The sequence below is a fragment of the Schistocerca nitens genome, chromosome 2, assembly GCF_023898315.1.
Source record: "Schistocerca nitens isolate TAMUIC-IGC-003100 chromosome 2, iqSchNite1.1, whole genome shotgun sequence".
Taxonomy (NCBI): domain Eukaryota; kingdom Metazoa; phylum Arthropoda; class Insecta; order Orthoptera; family Acrididae; genus Schistocerca; species Schistocerca nitens.
Genome location: NC_064615.1, coordinates 469,634,137 through 469,655,342, shown reverse-complemented (window position 1 = coordinate 469,655,342; position 21,206 = coordinate 469,634,137). Strand labels below are relative to the sequence as shown.

At 41.8% G+C, this 21,206-nt stretch overlaps 1 protein-coding gene across 1 annotated transcript in view; it reads right to left on the bottom strand.

The window, feature by feature from the left end:
* Positions 1-21,206, bottom strand: part of LOC126236385 (TAF5-like RNA polymerase II p300/CBP-associated factor-associated factor 65 kDa subunit 5L) — a 148,351-nt gene that overhangs the window by 59,990 nt on the left and 67,155 nt on the right. The gene's annotated exons all lie outside the window — the stretch shown is intronic.

Here is a 21,206-nt window from a genome sequence, read left to right as displayed (position 1 = left end):
AAAGGCCTTAATGGTCAAGAGCTATAATTGTGTGAATCTTTTTGTTGTGCCTATCGCGACTCAGCATCTCCGCTGTACTGTGAGTAGCAACTTTCCTTCCCTGGTATTGTTACATTCCTGGATTTTCCATTGTTTGAAATATATAGTTCTATTTTAGACCAGAGTATTTCTATTACTTACATGCGCATCTATACCTGTCACTAACGCACACTAAAGTAATGGTGCTCGGCTACGGTTAACCACTTTAAATCAGCCTTTGGCTGGCAAGGAGAAGAAATGAGAGCTGACCATAGCCCTGCATCCACAGGGCAAATTGCACGATAGACGCTCATTCTCGTCACTCGCTTTGCACTAGTAGTGGAATTACACTCTCGAGTGGCCCTGCCATACAGCTAAGGATACATGGACTCTATACAGCTTTGTCACAATGTAGTGGCACCAATGGGCTCCGCAAACATTGGAATGAATTAAAAATTAGAATTTTTTTGAAGCTGTCAATTTTCCATGTTTTCTACACAGAAATTATATGCTGTATATCTGAGTGTCATCAAATATTGCCACAGAGACTGAGTATTATATGTACAAACGAAAATTAAAGGGATAATCGAATTCTAAATATTACTGAAGGTTGCTGATTTAGCTGTGGAACTGGAAATTTGTCTGAATGAACAGCTGATGAAATAATGCTCGTATTCAGTCTGCAGCTAAAATTACATAGGCATTGAGACATATTTTGGGCAGAATAAAAGAAAAATCTATGTTAAGGAGCATGACAACTTATTATAATTGAAGTAAATCATTCAAACAAATTTCTTCACGAACAAATTATTTGTAACTTTATACGAAAGTAGCCAAAGATAAAATGCAGCCAACAGAAATTCTTAATATGTAACATCTTCCTCCATTGTACCAAGCCTGCTAACATGTCTTGTTGATATAATTATGAAATTCGTTTGCAGTGCTAAAAAATGAGTGAACAATGCAAGAACTCATGATTGTTAATGACTAACATTCACACACTTCAAATGTAAAGTTTCCTAAAACATTTGTGGAATGATGCTGGAGATCTTAAGTGATCCGAAAGTGTTTAGGGCTAACACTGAGTAAGCTGTCTGTTAGAAGATTGAATAGTTTTCCAATCTGACATGCATCTGTGCAGTTATGTGGAGTGTTGAGATTGAAAAGTTTCAAAAGAGCTACTGAGTTTGAGTACAAGAAAGACTTCATAATATTTCAGCTCATTGGCAATTTTTTAACAGAGAAAGTGTCAAGATATGATTGGGAAACTTTTTTCACATTTCTACACGAATTGCAAATTATTGCACCAATGTCTTACCCAGGAATTAAAAACAAATAGTTCATCTGTATTGCTGTCCATGAACAAAGAACTCTCACAACAAACTACAGACATGTGATAGCCAAAGAAATGTTGAAGAAAACAAAAAAAAATATTTTGAACATGATTTGGGAGGTGAAACTAACTTGGAATCACAATGAAGTTATTTGCCAAAAACTACAACAGAACTGATGATTTAATTTTTGCTGAAGAAGACTGTGATTTGAAAGTCTTGTACTGTTATCTTGAGATTGTGATTTGAGTCTTATATTGTTATCATGAAATAAAGACAACTTCAGGAGATATAACACATCACTATCCTCTTTGAAGATGTAGAATGTATTTTGTTTAGTGTCAGAAAAGCAAATTTTCGATAGTTAAATAAACTTTCTGACAAGACGTTTGAAAAAAGTGTCATTCTGAAAACTAATTTAAAGGCAACAAAATGTACATTTGTTTAATAAGAGACAAAGAACTGGAACAATAAATGTCACTGGATTTCAAATTTATCTACTATTAATTATTTTATCGACAGATGACAAATACATGTTCTTATTTGTGTAAATGAAAAATGTTTCAAGTAAATATTTTTACTTATGATTCTCGAATAATCACTAATAATTTTTATATGCAAATAAATTCTGCCTAACTCTGGTGAAAAGGAAGGCACATTGCACGTGACTGCTACAAATTCGCAGCCTATGTGCAAGAGAGTGCAAGCGTGTGAAATGTGCTTGGCTGGAGACAAGCAAGTGACATCCCTCTGGCCGTTGACAAGCACTAACTCGACTGTAGACCTTTCTCATGGGTCAATCACTTGCAGGGCACTGGAATCTGTAGTATAACAGGTGGTGGTGAGGGTAAGGGTGAGGGTGAGGATGAGGGTGTGCGGGTGAGGGTGTGCGGGTGAGAGTGTGCGGGTGAGAGTGTGCGGGTGAGAGTGTGCGGGTGAGAGTGTGCGGGTGAGAGTGAGGGTGAGGGTGTGCGGGTGAGGGTGTGCGGGTGAGGGTGTGCGGGTGAGGGTGTGCGGGTGAGGGTGTGCGGGTGAGGGTGTGCGGGTGAGGGTGAGCGGGTGAGGGTGAGCGGGTGAGGGTGAGCGGGTGAGGGTGAGCGGGTGAGGGTGAGCGGGTGAGGGTGAGGGCGGGTGAGGGTGAGGGCGGGTGAGGGTGAGCGGGTGAGGGTGAGCGGGTGAGGGTGAGCGGGTGAGTGTGAGGGTGAGGGTGAGGGTGAGCGGGTGAGTGTGAGGGTGAGGGTGAGCGGGTGAGTGTGAGGGTGAGGGTGAGCGTGAGGGTGAGGGTGAGGGTGAGGGTGAGGGTGAGGGTGAGGGTGAGGGTGAGGGTGAGGGTGCGGATTTGGGGCTATAGTTTAACACCGACTCCAAACCATGGTGCAGCTTGTCATTTTTCACATACAGAAATAATAGCCAGAGGTGAAAGAAATGATAAGTCATAAGAAAAATCCAGAATAGATTTGAGTATTTAACTCAAAACCTTTGAATTTGTGGACCTGACACCTATTAACTAATGATGAACTAATGCTGAATTTGGTGACCAGACAATAAGATACAATTCTAAACAAACATCTTACTGAACACAATATCTGTATCTGTAGCTACATCTACACTCTGCAAACCAGTATGAAGGGTGTGGCAGCAGATATTACAAACTGTACTATGTATTAAGGCTTTCTTCCAATTCCATTCGCATATGAAAATGCCTCTGTGCACCCTTTATTTAGTCTAATCTTGTCTTCACAGGTCCCTACAGCACCAATGTGTGGGAGAGTGTGGCATCTTAGATTCTTCACTTAAAAATGATTCTTGAAACATTGTAACTAAGCTTTCACAGTAAAGTTGCCACCTATCTTCAAGCATCTGCAAGTTCAAATCTTTTAGCATTTCATGTACCTGTACTTTGGGTAAAAAACCCGTCACCATTCACATTGGTCTCCCTTGAATATTTTTTAGTATCTTCTTTCAGTTCTGTTTGGTATTGGTTCCACACACTTAATATTTTAGGACGGGTGGCAAGAGTGTCTTGTAAGCAATTTGTGGACTGATCATATTTCCCCTTTGAGTCTGTGTGATTAATCCACTTCACGCCATGACAAACTGCTACTCCCAGCAATTTGCATGAGTTGCCTTATTCTAATTGTGACTAATTAATGTTGTAGTCACAGAATACTAAGTTTCTACATGCAACAATTAAGGACAGCTATCTACCTTATATATTCTGCAGTCCACCAGGGAATGAAACTTCAGTATAGAAAGGCATGTTTATCACTGTAATAAGTGTACGAGTGGTGTACGAATTTCATAAATTATGTGGAAAAGCTCCCCGCACAGTTGACACACACCACATTGTGCACCAGACTCTACCGCAGTAGCTGAAGTCAGTTTTAAGGACAATCATAGTATGACAGCAGATAAAACAACCACAAATCTGAATATTAGTCGTGGCTTACCACATCATTCATGTCATGCTTCGATTTCCCAAATTGTGTGTGTGTGTGTGTGTGTGTGTGTGTGTGTGTGTGTGTTTTGGATCTTAGAGGCACTAAGGGAGACCAGCTTTAAAACAAATGAATGTGGAGATAAACCCTAAAATCGTTGCACTCTCAGGCACTCGAACTGACCACATAGTCATTCTATCTCACATGCACTAAAACAACTTAGAAAGAGAGAAATTAAAACACAGAGGAAACAAAGAAAAGCACAGGGAAATGTGCCTTGTTGATTACTTACAAAAAACTTGGGTGAGCCCATCACCCATCTCCCTATAAGCTTGAGAAAAATTCTGGAGAATTCACAAAACTCTACAACTTTAACCACATTTGTTTGAACATTACTTAAAATAGAGGGCAGATATGTCAGCAAATCCACAGAGGCTTACTGGTCAGAAAATAAAACACAGTCCAAAAAAATATGGTGCACAGTGATCTGCATGCCACAAGCAACACACATTGAAGAGCCCTCTCGCCAGAGTATAGGAAGCCAAGCGTCATAGCACTGTGGCCTATGCGATCATCCCCTCAATGATCCTGGGTTACTTTACCTGCTGCGTAAAAACGTTGGAGAGAGTGAAGGGCACTCAGAGAATCAGAACAGAGAAGAAATTTAGCACTGGAAGAATGTCTCACCCACTCCAGTGCCCGCAAGATCGCGTATAATTTTGCGTCAGATACAGTAAATTCTTGAGACAGTCAGACCTTGAGGACATGATCCGAGAAAATGACAGAGCACCCAATGGAGTCACCCTGCTTAGACCCATCCGTAAAGACAGTTACACAGTTGTAGTGCTCATATAAAACATAAAAAAATAATGCATTAAAAACTGAAACACAAGTGCAATCTCTCCTGTACTGCACTAAATCTAAAATGAAGCAGGGCCTCTGCAGTAACCAGGACAGCAGATAGTTAAAACCCTGGATTTGGGGTTGTACGTGCTCCACACTATGTGCCTCCAGCACACACTGCACACAGATACCAAACAGTACTGTGGCTCGTGGATAGTTGGAGAAAAGACATTCCAGAGGCAGACGAGCAACAGTACAGTATGTGGTTGAAGTTGGAACTGCAAGAAACTTACATGCCTGCTGCACCATGAGGAGCTGCCACCGGATGATGAGTGGTGGTTAACCGCCCTCAGCACAGAGACTGGGTATGGGACTGGTCCTATAACAACCAGTGGCCAGCTGAATACCCTCATGATGGACAGCGTCAAGATCTTCAAAAAAGAAGGCCTGGCCAATCCATAAACTGTGCACTCATAGTCCAGCCGCGAACGCATGAAAGCCCTATAAAATTGGAGCAGATGTGTCCTGTCTATTCCCCAAGAAATGTGGCTAACGGACTTTAAGATATTCAGGTGCTTTCAAGGTTCTGGCTTTCAGGTGTGGCAACCATGACAATTGGAGTAAAAAATGAGGCACAGAAATCTCACCGAGTCTCTAAAATGTAGGATGGTGTCCCCAATATGCAAATCAGGTAAATTAAAAACATGGCGAGAAGGATTAAAATGAACACACATACACTTATTTGCAGAAAACTGAAAACCTGTCTTTGCAGTCCACTCCTCTAACCTCCGCACTCTAAGTTGCAACTGATGGCTCACTGTTGCAACACTGGAGGAGAAAACAGAAAACAGCAAAATCACCCACAAATAAGGAGCACTGTACAGAACTCCTTACCATAGACATGATACTGTTTATGGCTATGGCAAAGAGGGTAACACTTAAAGCACTGCCCTGAGGGACACCATTCTCCTGCTCACAATAATCTGACAGCGAGTCATCAACTCTGGTCCTAAAAAATTGTTGAGAGAGGAAAGACTGTATGGCGATGGGCAGGTGGTCATAAAAGCCCCATTGATGCAGTTGTTCAAGAATACAATGTCTCCAAGTAGTATCATATGCCTTACTGATATTGAAAAATATACCAATACAGTGATGTTTATGTAGGAAAGCCTGCTGAATAGCTGCCTCTAGCAGAGTCATGGTGTCAACAGTGGGTCAAAACCTCTGGAATCCACACTGAGAGGGGCTAAGGAGTTGCCTGGTCTCTTAACAACCAGACCAGACAATGCTTAACTGTATGCTCCAGGGTCTTTACTACACATCTCATTAAGAAGATGCTCAAATAACTACTGGGACATGGTGGTCCTTTCCTGGTTTGAGGAGAGATATCAAAATTGCCTCTCTCCACAAGTTGGGGAAGTTCCCTGTCCGCCATATGAGATTAAAACATGCAAGGAAAACTTCCTGTTACGCAGCTGGCAAATGTCGAAGCATGCAGCATCGGATCTGGTTGTGACCAGGTGCAGTACCACGAGTCTCAGACACGGCAGATTCCAGCTCCCAAATGGAGAAAGGGTTGTTCTAAGTCTTAGAATTGTTGGTTTCTGAAGTCCAATTTACCCCTTTCTACAGCTGCACATAGCAATGAAATGCCAGATCCTGGCTGGCAGTGGCAGCAGTTTTTGCAAAATCCTCAGCCAGCGTCTGAGCAATATCTCCAGGTGGCGTTTGGAGACATCCATGTTTCAATACTGCTGCTGTTGGTGAACAATTGTGTCTACTAGAAATCCTGCTGATGGCTTCCCATACTTTTGTAGAAAAAGTGGAATAGTTAGTCCACCAATGCTTGCCATGACCTTTTCTTGCTCTCCTTAACTACATTTAAGCCTTTACTCTCATTACTCTAAAGACTATGAAGCTGTCTGCTGTAAAGTGGTATTTAAATCGTCAAAGAGGCATATACCTGTCCTGGATTGCTGAATGGCACTCATCTGTCCACCAAGGTACAGGCTGCCTCATAAGATAACCTGAGGACTTTGGGATAGATAAGTCAGCTGCATGATGGATCACTCGTGTGATGTGGCCCACCCGTTCCTGGATGCTGTTATGATGTTCAAACACAGCCAGTTGGCTGAACAGCATCCAGTTAGCCTTGCTGACCATTCACTTTGTTAGGTTCTGTTGAAGCAATCCTCCATCCAGTAAATTAATGCGGAGTGGGAAATGGTCACTGGAGTGAAGGTCACCAATGGCTTCCCACTGAACAGAGTCTGCAAGGGCTGGAGAGAGAGAGAGAGAGAGAGAGAGAGAGAGAGAGAGAGAGAGGGCAATGGCTGAGAATGACCCAGTACCAGCACAGAAATGAGTGGGAGTGCCAGTGTTTACGGTGCACAGCTCTTGGGATGTCATGAGGCCCTCCGAAACCCAAACAATAGGGCAAGTGGAGATTGAGCCTCACAAGACATTGTGAGCATTGAAGTCTCCCAAGATGAGAAATGGACGAGGTAGTTGTGCCATAAGATCTGAGACAGCCTCAGACAGTGGTAAATACAGCGAGCAAACTGTGATCCTACAAAACGTGTGAATTTCAACTGCAACTGCTTGCAGGTCCCAAATGGGTGCCGTAGTGCCTGACTTTAGAACTGAAAGACAGTTGCAGTGATTATGTGATGACTTTTGCAGCACTTTGACGCAGATGGCAAAGCTTTGTCAAATTTCATTAATGTTAAATTTAAGTGAACATATGTTACTGATATGAGGAAAGTCCCTCCTTGATACAGACTACACAGCACTAGCACAAAGTAGTTCAAGCGAGCAAACTTAATGGTTTCAACATGCAAAGATAAAAGTGGTTCACCCACAACCACAGCAAGAACATCACCACATTACAATAACATGGCTGTGGTTAACAATGCAAAGACACTCTGTGAACACGAAACTAATTATCTGCTGGCACACTATAAATAAGGGGCTATCACAATTACGAGCTGTCACAGAACAGGAACAGTTTCAGTTGGAATGCGTACCTAGATACCTCTGAGTTTACTAGCAAATCCTCAGAGCTGCAGAGCTGATTGCTCTACAGCAGTAAGCAATCTGTGAGAAAGACCATGTTCCATATCGGAGAGCACTGACGTAGATACGTACAGAGACAAAAATACTGGGTGTCTTTGTGTCAGATAACAGTTAGAAGAACTACCTAAGTTTGCCCCTGTGTGGCACAGTACTCATCTATGACAAAGCAGAGTAATTAAAGGTACAGTGTGATATATATATTTCTCTGTAAGTAGGCAGAACAAGTCATGGAACAAGGCTCATCTCTGGTGGCTAGGAACCAATATTGTTAGAATAAGAAGAGCAATTTACTATACTGTAACTGTCTCTAAAATGAGTTAGGGCAGCGAGCCATAAGAGTAAAGCCCCTGTATGACACCTCTCCCAGTAATGTATACAGGGTGTTTCAAAATTTGATGACAGAACTTCAGAAATGGATTCCCCATATAACAAGAATAGAAAAAGGTCTTGCCAACATGAGACCAGAAATGAGTAGTTATATAGTTATTCGAGTATTTTACTGCTATGGAGTGCATGCTCCCAAGTGGTATTTGCTGGAGGCAACTGTACGATGCTTGTTACAAATGTTACTAAAGTAAACAAACAGTGAATCAATGTGATATGAATCTCAATATTCTTCAGCATTCACAGGCGAAGTACAGTGATTGCCAGGTAAATACATAGCTGCTGACATACCCGTGGTTAGTAATTATGGTGTGCAGTCTATTCTAAAGTGACACTTAAGTACTAGGAACATTAAATGTGTCCATAGGCATTAGCAAAGGTGTTTACGTGGTGGTTTGTAATTGCCTGTGCCCAGGGTTAGCAGTACACTAACCAAGAGATCACAACTATGCATTACATATACAGTTTGGCAGATGGCAACACTTTGGAGGCACATCACTTTTACCACGAAAGCTACCCATCATGTAGATTACCAGACCAAAAGACATTTGAAGGAATTCATTACTGTCTCTTTGTAAACAGGTGCTAAAGACATCCAAGGGTAGTGGGTGTCTGCCAAGATGTACTACACCAGAGGCTGAGAACGGTCTACTCAACACTGTGGAGGGAAATCTTGGAACCAGCAAAATGCAGTTAATCCTGCAGAGGAATGTGCTGCATGCGATGATTTAGAGACATTTACATGAAATGGGCTATTTCCATACAGTCTACAGTGTGTACAAGCCTCTTCTCCTGCAGATAGTTCTCCAAGAATGATGTCCTACCAGTGTTTCCTACAGCAATGTGTTATGATGCCCAACTTTTCAGCTGTTATTCACACGTGAAATGAAGGGACAGAATCCAGGATTTGTATAATTAACACGTTTGGGCTGACACAAATCCCCATGCAACTATCCAATCATCTCATCAACAGAGGTTCTCCATTAACATCTGAGCAGCCATTGTTGGCAATTGCTTGTTGGGACCTTCTACGTAGTTTTACTGGACAAAACTACACAGATTTCTCATGTACAGCATTGCCCGAGTGCTTAGAAGAGATGCCACTTGCACCCCATCGCCAACTGTATTTCGTGCATGATTGTGCTCCCGCACATTTCGACCTGTCTGCCCAGAGGCACATTTTCCTGAGCACAGGATAGGTAGAGGTAGACCAATTGCTTGCCTCCCCCACCCCTACCCATTCACCTGACTTAAATCCCCTGGACTTCACCTGTGGGGGTGACGAAAAGTCTCTCATATATTCAAATAATGTTGTGGATGAACCTACTCTCCATGCACGCAATGTGCCAGCTTTCCAGACAGTACAAACTACACCAAGTATTTTTGATTGTAATCAAAATTCAATGAGGTGACGAATGGATGCCTGTATTCAGGCAGGAACAGGATCCTTTGAACGACTCCTCTCATATGTAACCAGAGTATACTACCTGGCGTTACAGAAATACAGTGCAGTTTGTAGAAACTGTAGGTCAAATAATTTTGTAACGATGCAATTCCAGACCCATTGTAACATAGCCTTTTTTCCTCTTGTTATATAAGAAACTCATTCCTGTAGTTTTTGAAACACCCTATATATATGAAATAAATTGTTGAACTGTTTGAGCAATACCTCTTTGAAATCCAGAGTGCTTCCTACATATTTTTTCTTTTTTTTTTTTTTTTTTTGTGTCAGGTATGGGATGAAGGCAGTTTTTACATCCAAGATCAGAAATTACATGGGAGAACATATGTGGAGCGAGTAGGAAGGATGCCTGCTCAGACACCCGAATGATTACAGCAAGAAGACAATAGCAAAGCCCTGCCTAACCTGTAACAGGAATATAGATTGAAGAAAGAGGAAAATACCCATTCTGAAGCTCAGTCAAGCTTGTTGAAACCAGACAAGTTGAAAAAAGACAAAAAGAAGACCCAGCAGAACTTGTAAGAGGAAATAGGTTTAGATTATATAGAGGACAATGCCAAAGGCAGGATGCCATCACCACAGCTACAGAAGACAGTGCAGATAAGTGACAACAGCATTATTATTAGATTCATTTGTGCTTGTAAAACGTATCATTCTACTAGCAATCAAGTTAGTGGGGCACATTAGTGTTAGTAATTCTTTTGATGGACTAAGTTAAATCCAAGGGAATTCATCGAGAGGTTGAATACATATGGCGGGCATTAGAAAAGTGTGGTGGCAGGAAAAACAAGACTTCTTATTAGGCAAGAACAGGGTTATAAATACAATATCAAATAGTGGTAACACAAGAGTGGGTCAAATAATGAACAAGAAAGAAAGAAAGTGGATAAGCTGCTATGAACAACGTAGTGAATGCATCATCATAGCACAGATAAAAGGAAGTCAACACCCATCAAAATAGCACAAGTTTATATCTCAACTTGTTATGCAGATGAAGAGATTGATAGAATGCCTGATGAGATAAAAGAAACTACTGAATTCAAGCAGTTAAGGGATATGAAAATTTAATTCTTATGTGGGAGGCGGGGGGAGGAATTTAATAGCAGGAAGAGAAGGAAAAACAGTAGGCGAACATGGACTAGGAGGGAAGGAATGAGAGGGAAGCTGCCTGGTTGAATTTTGCACACAAAGCACAACCACATTTTAAATTTAAATGTATGCATATTATATAGAATGTTTTGAGAGCTGTGACTATATTATAAATTTATAAAATAATTTCTACTGCTTCAGTTCCTTTTCTACTAATACATAATTAGCATGATACATTCCAGCAGCATGATGCTGCTGTCCTCAGGTGTATTTCAGTAACATGTCCATTATATTAATCTGAAGTGTGATTAAGTTCATCTGCTTTGTGTAACAGAGAGGTTGTGCTGAAACAGGATCCTTTACAGCAAGATACATATATTTTAGTGCATACATTAAGTGATTTGCGTATTTATATCATTTCATGAATGCATTTACTTACATTTTTGTTGGAAATTTAGTTATCTGGCACATACAGCATAGTGACTAACACATCAAAGCTTAACTCTTTCACATTCCATATAGTCTTAACTGCTGCGATATACGAGTTTTGATTGCTAAAATAGAAACATACAGCGAAGGTGAAACTTTCTCTATTTAAATCTATTTATGTCATTGCATAAATAAAATAATATGATAACTTGGCAAAGACAATCTTTTACTGTTAAATACTCTGCAACACACTAAAATCTCCAACCTAAACACACAAGCCAGGAAGGTCCGGTAGATAAGGCCAGGTGCCCGTTCTCAAATTGAGTGATAAAAACCTTCCTCTCAAATAGAGCTTAAAACTAGATCAGCCACCGAGGCATTGTCACCTACCACCATACGTAGTGCGCCAGGAAGGTTAAAAGTCTGCTTCAGGGTGGCTAGACTGGGACAGTCCAACAAGATGTGGACTACTGTGAATCAAGAGTCGCACCAACACTGGGGTGGGTCCTTGTAACGGAGGAGACGACTGTGAGTCGGCCAAATATGGTCGATGCAGAGCCGGCAAAGGACAATGGATTCCCTGCCAGTGGCTCATATGGATGACCCTCAAACAATTGTTTTCTCCTTTACAGTATGTAACTTATTGGGCATAGTTAGAGTGTGCCATTCAGTAAGCCAGATCCCAAAAACTTTACGGTGTAATACCAATCAGAGATCAGTTTTTTGTGTGCCGATCTCCATACTCTATTTAAGATTAGCCTCTTTGACTAGCTGTCGGAAAGTTCATTTCCCGGGATTCCAACAGGTCCCGGGGCCCATACGAACACCACTGACCGTCCACGTTGTTCGAGGCTGTAATCGGACTTTTGGATGGACATTACCAAAGGGTGGTGAGGATAGCACTGGTTGAGAGCTTGTAAGGCGCTCAAGGAGTCACTACAATTGGAAGGTCTGCTCAGCAGACAAACGGACATGGCCTAGAGTGTGAGAGATGACTACCAGCTCTGCAGTGAAAACACTGCAGCCCTCTGGCAAGGAGTGCTGCTCAGTATGTCCTACATGGGCAAAGGCAAATCCAACATGACCAGCAACTATCAAGCCATCCATGTAAATCACCTCTGAACCCTGTGACGTGGCAAGAATAGAGAGAAATAGGTGGCAGAGGGCCGCAGGATGAAGTGAGTCTTTTGGGACTTGTGATACGCCCACACAAATCTGTGGCCGAAACACGGACCACAGACGTGTACATGAGTGGACCTGGAGGAGAGGTGGTAGAGGAAAAGACTCAAGTTCAGTGAGAAGGGACTGGATACAGATTGCAATTGTAATCCCTGATCTGGTCTGCCATTGCAGGAGATGGATTGTCATGTTAGGGAAAAGGAGATGGTAATTCAGAAGTTTAGGCGAGCTGTGAATGTACACGGTATAATTGGCAAGCAGTTGTTGTTGCCAGATCCGTGATGGACAAATGCCAGATTCCAGAAGTAGGCTGTTCATTGGGATCATTCACAAAGCTCCCATTGCAAGACAAACTCCACAATGGTGTATAGGTTTCAGCATCTACAATGCTGAAGGTGATGTCTCCATAGTCAAGATGTGACTGTACAAGTGCACTGTAAAGCTGTAACAGTATAGAGCAATCTGCACCCCAGTCAGTGTAGCTCAGGCATCGAAGACTGTTAAGATGCTGCCAACACTTTTGCTTAAGCTGACGAAGATGCAGAAATCAAGTTAAGTGGGCGTCAAAAACCAGTCCTAAAAAGTGATAATAGTCCACTACATAAGGAGATGGTCATCAAGATGAAGTTGTGGCTGCAGGTGAACTGTACAATAGTGACAGAAGTGCATGACACAAGTTTGGCAGCTTAAAACTGAAATACGTGAGTGAGGGCCCATGACTGCTCCTTTTGGATAGCTTCCTGCAGTTGATATTCAGCCACACCAATAGTAGATGAGCAAAAGGAAATGCAAAAGTCGTCAGCACATAAGAAGGGTGATGCTGAGGACCCCACAGCTCTTGCAATCATTAATGGCCACTAAAATAAGAGGGATGCTCAGTACAGAGCTTTGCAGGACCCCATTGCCTTGGATATGGGGGAGGGGGACTGTGTGAAGCACCGACTCAAACTATGAAAGTGTGGAGTGACAAAAATTTCTGTATAAAAATCAGAAGTAGGCTCCAGAGACTCAATTCGTGTAATAAAGCGAGGATGTGGTGTTGCCACATGGTGTCATAGGCTTTCGTCGGGTCAAAAAAGATGGCGACAAGGTGATGATGGGGGGAAAAGGCCATTCACATGGCAAACTCCAGGTATACCAAGTTGTCAGTGGTGTAGCAACCTTGGCGAAATCTGCCCTGGGATAGAGCCAGAAGGCCACGAGACTCAAGGAGCCAACACAACCACTGGTTCACTTTATGTTCAAGCAGCTTGCACAGAATGTTGGTGAGGCTAACAAAACAATAGCTATCCATATCTAGTGCAGTCTTACCAGGTTTTAGCATTGGAACAATGATACTTTCGTGCCGCTGGGACAGAAATTTACCATCATTACAGATGTGGTTGAAGATGGCTGGTAATTCGCTGATAGATGTTTAAGCATTTGGGATTGGATGTGGTCTGGCCCTGGTGTTGTGTTGGGAAGGTGTGTACAAGCACTGAGAAATTCCCACTCACTGAATGGAGCATTGTATGGTTCAGGGTGGCATGTAGTAAAAAAATAGGTGTTTTCGTTCCGTCTGCTGTTTGAGGGTACTGAAGGCGGGGTGGCAATTCTCAGTCGCTGAGGTTCGAGCATAATGCTCAGCAAAACGCTCTGTGATTGCATCTGGGTTGATAGAGGGAACTCCATTCGTAGAAGTCCGAGAGGTATACCTACAGGGGTCTGATATCCACAAAGGCACCTGATCTTAGTCTAAACCTGGGAAGGAGAGATTTGTGTTCCAATGTTGGAGAATCACCATTCCCAACATTCGCGCTTCTGTCCTCTGATTATTTAACGGACCCAGGCACAAAGCTGTTTGAAGACAATGAGGTGATCCAGTGATGGGTGCCATTTTATGACGTCGTAAGGACCGCTTGCGATCTCTAATGGCCACAGTAATTTCTGGCAACCACCAACGCACTGTCTTCCTCCGGTAACAACCTGAGGAATAAGAGATTGCCAATTGAGCTGCAGAAACAATGGTTATAGTAACATTCTGGATCACCACATCAAAGTTGCCATGAAATGGGGATCCAACAGTGGTAGCAAAGCCGAAAGCGTGTGTCAGTCAGTGTTGGTGAAAGCCCATCTGGGAAAGCATACAGTTGAGGGATGCTGGGGTAGGGACAGAAAGTGGTCACTACCATGCAAGTCATCATGAACTTTCCAGTGTACAGATGGTACAAGGCCAAAACTGCAAACTGAGAGATCAATGGCCGAGTATGTGACATGTGTCACACTGAAACGAATGGGGTCACCTGTATTAAGGAGTCAAAGGTTAAATTGAGTTAGCAGATTCTCCACATCTTTACCATGGCCAGTAAACTTGGTTCAATGCCACAAAGGGTTATGAACACTGAAATCATCCAAAAGTAGAAAAGGTGTGGGGTAATTGACAAACACCATATGGAGGAAGGTAGACACTGCAGATGGTAATTTCCTGCATTGTCCTCTCCCTGACAGCCGCAACTTCTAAAGCTGTTTGAAAGGGGCACAGCTTCGCTACAGACAGAGGTGAGGACATATGTACATACTCCACCTGACATCCTGTTACAGTTATTAAGGTTTTTGTAATACACCCGATAGCCATAAAGGACAGGGGTCTGCACAGCTGGAAAGCAGGTTTTCTGAAGGGAAATACAGACAGACAGAAGATGTAATATGTGAATGCAGGCTTACCCGGTGTATACTGCTGATGAAATCTTCTCGGGCTTCTATCCGGGTAACTGGGTTGAAAATCCACGACGTTTCGATGAGTTTCATTCTCATCATCTTCTGGCGAAGATGATGAGAATGACACTCATCGAAACATCGTGGATTTTCGATGCAGCTACCCAGATGGAAGCCCAAGAAGATTTCATCAGAAGGTGTAAAGTTTATGAGTTGTTGTAGCTCAGCCAGGTGGAAGAAAACCACCACAATTCCACTGGAGGATGACGCTTTCTGTAGTCTGGGAAGGAATGAAGGGACCAAGGAGGCCGTTTACGCCTCAGGGTCACCTGCTACCACCTTTTGAGTGCTTGTGGTCACTGTTACAACTGGTTCTGAGGCCTTGAGGACACTAGGATCTCCACCTCATCCACAGGAACAGAACTTGCAGGAAGCACGGGTGTGGGAGTCACCAAGATCTCTTTCTTCTTAATAGTTATCTTTTTCTTGTCCTCTCACTTCTCTTTTGGTTTCTCTGGCTTGGAGGGCTTCTCTGAGTTTGTCTCAGGAACCGACGATGATCATTAAGTCCTATGACTAGCTTGTGGCTCCTACAGCCACTGGCTGGTGTCCAGCTTCATAGCAGTAGAAGCCTTGGAAGGTAGTGCCCCTAGCGAACCCATTCTTTTCAGCAGAGCCAGAGGAGGCTGTGCTTCTCTGGCCGAGGGGTGGGGAGCAATGTCATCGATGGCTGGGGGGGGGGGGGGGGGTGTTGCTCCTGAAGTAGTTGTTACGGGAGCAATGGGAGGAGAAATGCCCCCAACCACCAAGAGGGCAGGCGTAGTCTGGCATTTTTAGAGGCTTAGCTGAAGGGGATGTCGTTTTTGCGCTACATCAAGAGGCCATGTGCCCAAATTTCCAGCATTTGAAGCACTATGTAGAGGGAGGAACATAGGGTTTAATGTCACACCGGTAGACCATTACCTTGATCTTTTAAGGTAATGTATCACCCTCATAGGCCAAGATGGAGGCACCGATAGCAACCATGTTATCCACAGGTCCCTTACAAACACACAAGACAAAGTGTACACCTCATCGCTGTAAGTTCGTGCACAACTCATCATTGGACTGCAAGAGGAGATCTCGAGACTGGGACATCACCCAGTTTGGTACAGATGTGCAATACACGCGACTGGGCAGGGGATGCTGTTTTTATCAGAATTTACCCATTCTGCATTTAGGATATTCCTGCCACTTCCCCATACTTGCCCTCTAAGTTCTTGACAGAAAACAGATGCTTTGGTGTCAAAGGATTCCCCATCAAACCTTACACAGACTCTCCCCACAGGCACCACCCAGCCACAGCAAAGCCCACTGTTGCAAGGAGTCCTGATGCCCAAAGAAGACAAGCATCTACTCTTTGGCATACATGGGGAGTTTGCAGCTCTGGCATAAGCAGTGCAATCCCTGTGTTGCCAGGAAGCTACAACCAAGAGGGTACATGACAACCCCACAATGGACCAGATACAGTGCTGGATATTAGGTGTAAAAAGCTCCATTATTATAGTGTGTGCAGGGATGGACAGCACACAATGGATGTAAAGTATGCACCCCCGTACGACTTCCTTGCCCAAAAAGCTGGATGACAGCTGCAGTTACATTTCTGTTATAATAACAGTTGCAGAAGGTCTCGGGGCATGATGGATATACGATGCACCATGTAAGGCTCCCTTCCCCAAATGGACCAAACTTCTGTAGAATTTGGAACAGCTGAGGTCAAACCCAAAAAGGGGACCATAACTCACTATGCCGAAAAGCAGGAGACTCCTTTAAGCCACCTCTTACGACAGGCAGGAATACCTCAAGCCTATTCTAGTCCCCAAATGCACAGGAGGAGGTCAACAGTTGCTGGCCATCCAAAACAAACAAAAAACAAATGACTGCAACTCATCATCTTTCCACTCCATTTTACTGGGCGTGGTGTGCAAGTGCTCACCATCTCCTTCTGTGTTCATACATCTTCTGTTCCAGGACAACTTCCCATTTGTGTCCTTTCTCTTCCACATCTGATCTTACAGTCTCTATCCAGATTTGCTTTGTCTTCCTTGTGGTCTTCTTCCTGCGAGGTTCAGGTTGAACTTTTTGGCAGGTCTTTCACTGTTCATTTTCATTATGTGCCCATACCACTGAAGCCTACGTTTCATTATGACACTGGTTACAGGAACCCCAATACCAGCTACTTTTCTATTCACCTCATTTCTGATTCATCCTTTCTAGTTGTTTGATTCATAGTTCTCATGAACATCATTTCTGTTGCCTGAATTCTACTGACATCTGCTAGGTTACATGTTTCTAAACCTTATTTAAAGATTGGTACAAAATAGGTGTGGTACACGTCACTTTTGCATTTTATGGCTTTTATTGTCGAAGAGAAGATTTCTGATTTGGCTGTGAAAATTGGATGCTTTCTGTGTCCTGCAGAGTACTGCCTGCTTAATGGTGTTGTCTTTCGAGATTATGCTTCCTAGGTACTTGAAATGGGAAACATACTCTACTTTGACTCCTTCTGGAGATATATTTGAGGTTGTTCCTTGTCTGTTGATGGTCATTTCTACTATTTACTTATTTTTAGTCCAAAATGTTGAATATGTTTTTCCAGTCATATTAAGTTTCTTCTGTGCTTCAGCTTCTGTGTCTCCCCATACTATCAAATCGCATTTGGTTCACTGTATATTTTCTTGATATATTTTATGATTTTGTCCATTACTATTACAAACAGGGGTGGTGACAGGCACTTCCTCGTTGGACACCTCTCTTTGTTTCAAACCATTCTGATCATCTGTTGCTTATCCAGACACAGCCATAACACTTTTGGTATAGGATCTTGCCTTTATCAATTGGGTCCTTCGGCACCTTTCTCTCTTCCAAACAGCTAGTTCCTTTCACCAGTATTCCTGTACTAGAAGTACAATTAATAATTCATTTCATCTATCCTCTGTTTTCTGTTTTTCATGGTCTAATTTTCTTTTTAGTGCATTCCTATCTTTTACTGCTGTCTTCAGCCAATAATTCCATCGAACTGTTTCCTTCTCTTTTTGTGTGGCAAACATTTTTCTGCAGATACTAAACTTCTCAAACACAAAAATACACAATGAATTTATGAATTAGCCGGCCGAAGTGGTCGTGCGGTTCTATGCGCTGCAGTCTGGAACCGCGGGACCGCTACGGTCGCAGGTTCGAATCCTGCCTCGGGCATGGATGTGGGTGATGTCCTTAGGTTAGTTAGGTTTAACTAGTTCTAAGTTCTAGGGGACTAATGACCTCAGAAGTTGAGTCCCATAGTGCTCAGAGCCATTTTTGAATTTATGAATTAAACTATGCAAGCACACAAAAATACACAAAGAATTTCAACCAATAGGGCTGAAAAATGCAATGAGTACATTTCAAAGGTTAATGAATGTATGATTGTCAGGATTACAGGGAAACAATGTGCCCACTATATTTAGATGATATTATTTGTTGCTGAAGCTCATTAAAGGAGCATAATGAGAAGTAATAGGAAGTTTTCGGCAGTTTTAAGGAACACAGGCTGAAGCCCCATCCTGGTGAATCTGAGTTTTTATGGACTGAAGTGATATTTTTAAGATGCAAGATACCAGATAAAGGGGTAGATCTGGACCAAAGAAATCTGGAAAAAGGGAAAAATTTTTCTGTTCCCAGGAACATGAAAGAACTGACGGGACACCTAGAGCTTACTGGGTATTATTGTCATTTTATTACAAAATGCAGTAAGACTGCCAGCCCATTACATAAATTGTTGCAGGGCGAAGTACTACATAAAGGTTAAAACTCTTCTGCAAGAAGTGTTCAAAGAATTTAAAGAGAAATTGGTTAACCCTCCCTTATTGAGCTACAGAGATTTTGAAAAATCATTTTTTGTGGTGCACAAGTTTGTTAAAGGGATTATACTGAGGTACAGGAGTCCTTCAGTATTATTATCCAACCAGGAGTCAAGCTTTTTGAGTGACACATATTTAAGAAACTACGTAAACTATTACGAATACAGGAAACAGTGTTTGACCCACAGATGAATGGAGTACTAGAAACAACTCACAGGACATTGGTCGAATATCTGAGTCATTTTATAAATGAAGACCACAGTCATTGGGATTTATGGGTGCCAAGCAATTTAACAGTGAAGTCTAACTGAGTAAATTTGATACAAATCCTGGTCCTCCAGGTTGGAGGAAAATACAGACATCAGTGTTTCACGGTAAAATTTATACAATAAAAATAGTAAAATGTATTGAATCTCAATGAATACGATGGATAGGACTTGTGGAGATAATGGCAGAGGATAGAACACAAAAGAAAATGATGAAAGGTGTGAACGCTGCTACTAGATGAAAAGGGTGGCCTAGAGTACAGTTGATTGATGATGTAGTACAGGATCTCATCAGTATGGGAGACTGGGTGGAAAAAAAGAAGAAACAACACGGGAAGTATAGAGGAAAATAGATGAAGAAGCCAAGACTCACCAAGGGCTGTAGCACTACAGAAGAAGATGATGCAATATGTTCATGTCCAACAGGACACCGTGTAGTAGCACCTGGTACACTCCAGTTGAACTACTGTTTGATAGAACAGTAAATATATCAGGAGTTTCACAGAGAGAAACCATGACAGTTTGTTACAGCAGAAGCAAGAAGTTCACAGAGTAGTGTACACGAAAATTAAACGTGGCAAATGAAGCCAGAAAGGCTCATAATGACAGGACGAAGAAGTCAAGATCATTTGAAAAAGGAGACAGGGTCCTGATATAAGATGAAACAGAAGAGGTAATTCAAAGAAATTGCATTCCCAATTTAGAGGACCATATGAGTGGTAGCAGTGACTCTTCTGAATATATCTATCAAAGTGAACAGAAAGAAGAGAATGAAAGAAAATGAGAACCAATTAAAGCTGTAATATTAGAAATAAATGGAAAATCCAAGATACTGTTCTATTATTAAAACGTTATTTATGTAAGAGTCGACATAATTCAAGTGAGCAGAGAGAGTAATTTTAATTTGTAGATAAAACCTGCCTTGGGACAAGAGAAAAGGATCCACTGGATGCTGATCAAAATCAACCTGGCAGCTTATATTTGGAATCAAAAGGGGACATGGGCCACACAGTCAAGGTCAAGATAACAGAGGTGTCACCAGGTCTATATTACCATCATCAATTAAAAGTCGATATTACTAGCACCCCATGGAAAATTGTCACTTATGTAATTTTGAAAACACTGGAACAGAAATTTAGTAACATAGGCAGAGAAGGAAACAAGGCAGTCCATCAATGCTGAGTGAGGTTAAATAAGCTAAATATCAGTAAGATTGGATGCAATTTTTTAAGCAGAGAAACTGATAGAAACAGAGGGAAATTAGAACAAAAGAATTTGTACATTAGTTAACTAGACATGGTTTAGACACAAACATGAATTTTTAATTTTGTGGGAGAAATCTGCAAGGTTTTATTCGAAACTCTCAATGAGGCAGACATTTCATAGTATAAAACCCAGACTGAGATAAAGGAAGCAAAGTCAGAACTACTACTCAGGCTGTCGGAAGAGCACTTTGCCATGGTTCAAGTAACATTGTCTCAACTGCCACTAATGAGCAGCTCTTAAGAACAGGTATGAACAAGTTAGAACAGTTCACAACATATTCCTTGAAGATGATAGATCCAGGGCTACAAAGAATAGCTGGATTAATTAAAATCACTGAACAGATGATGCAGTTAAATAATGAATTAGGTACAGAGTATGATCAAAAGGATTAATTAAAATCAATGAACAGATGATGCAGTTAAATAATGAATTAGGTACCTAGAATGATCAAGTAGTAAGTGCCATAAAGCACACCATAAATAGAATATTAGCATCTACATTATAACTCTAGTGCAAATAATTAAATATTTATGGTTAATTGAGAATGATTTAAGGAACACTGGATTCCTGTACTTTTCTCTGTACTTGAAAATAATGGATCTAGATATATCTGTATCAGATAATGTACTACGTTATGTAATCAGTATCCCATTGATAGAAGATAAGTAATTTGATACAAACAAGATGATCCCTTTATTGACGAAGATCAGAGGTGGAAAAGGAAATTATGTATACTTTCAACCAGAGAAGAGTAAGTTGTATGCAAGATTGTAATAAGATCAGCAAAAGAAAGAAAATATGGGAGCAGGCTTTTGTAACATTATCAATGAATGAACATTAAGAATGTAAAGTGA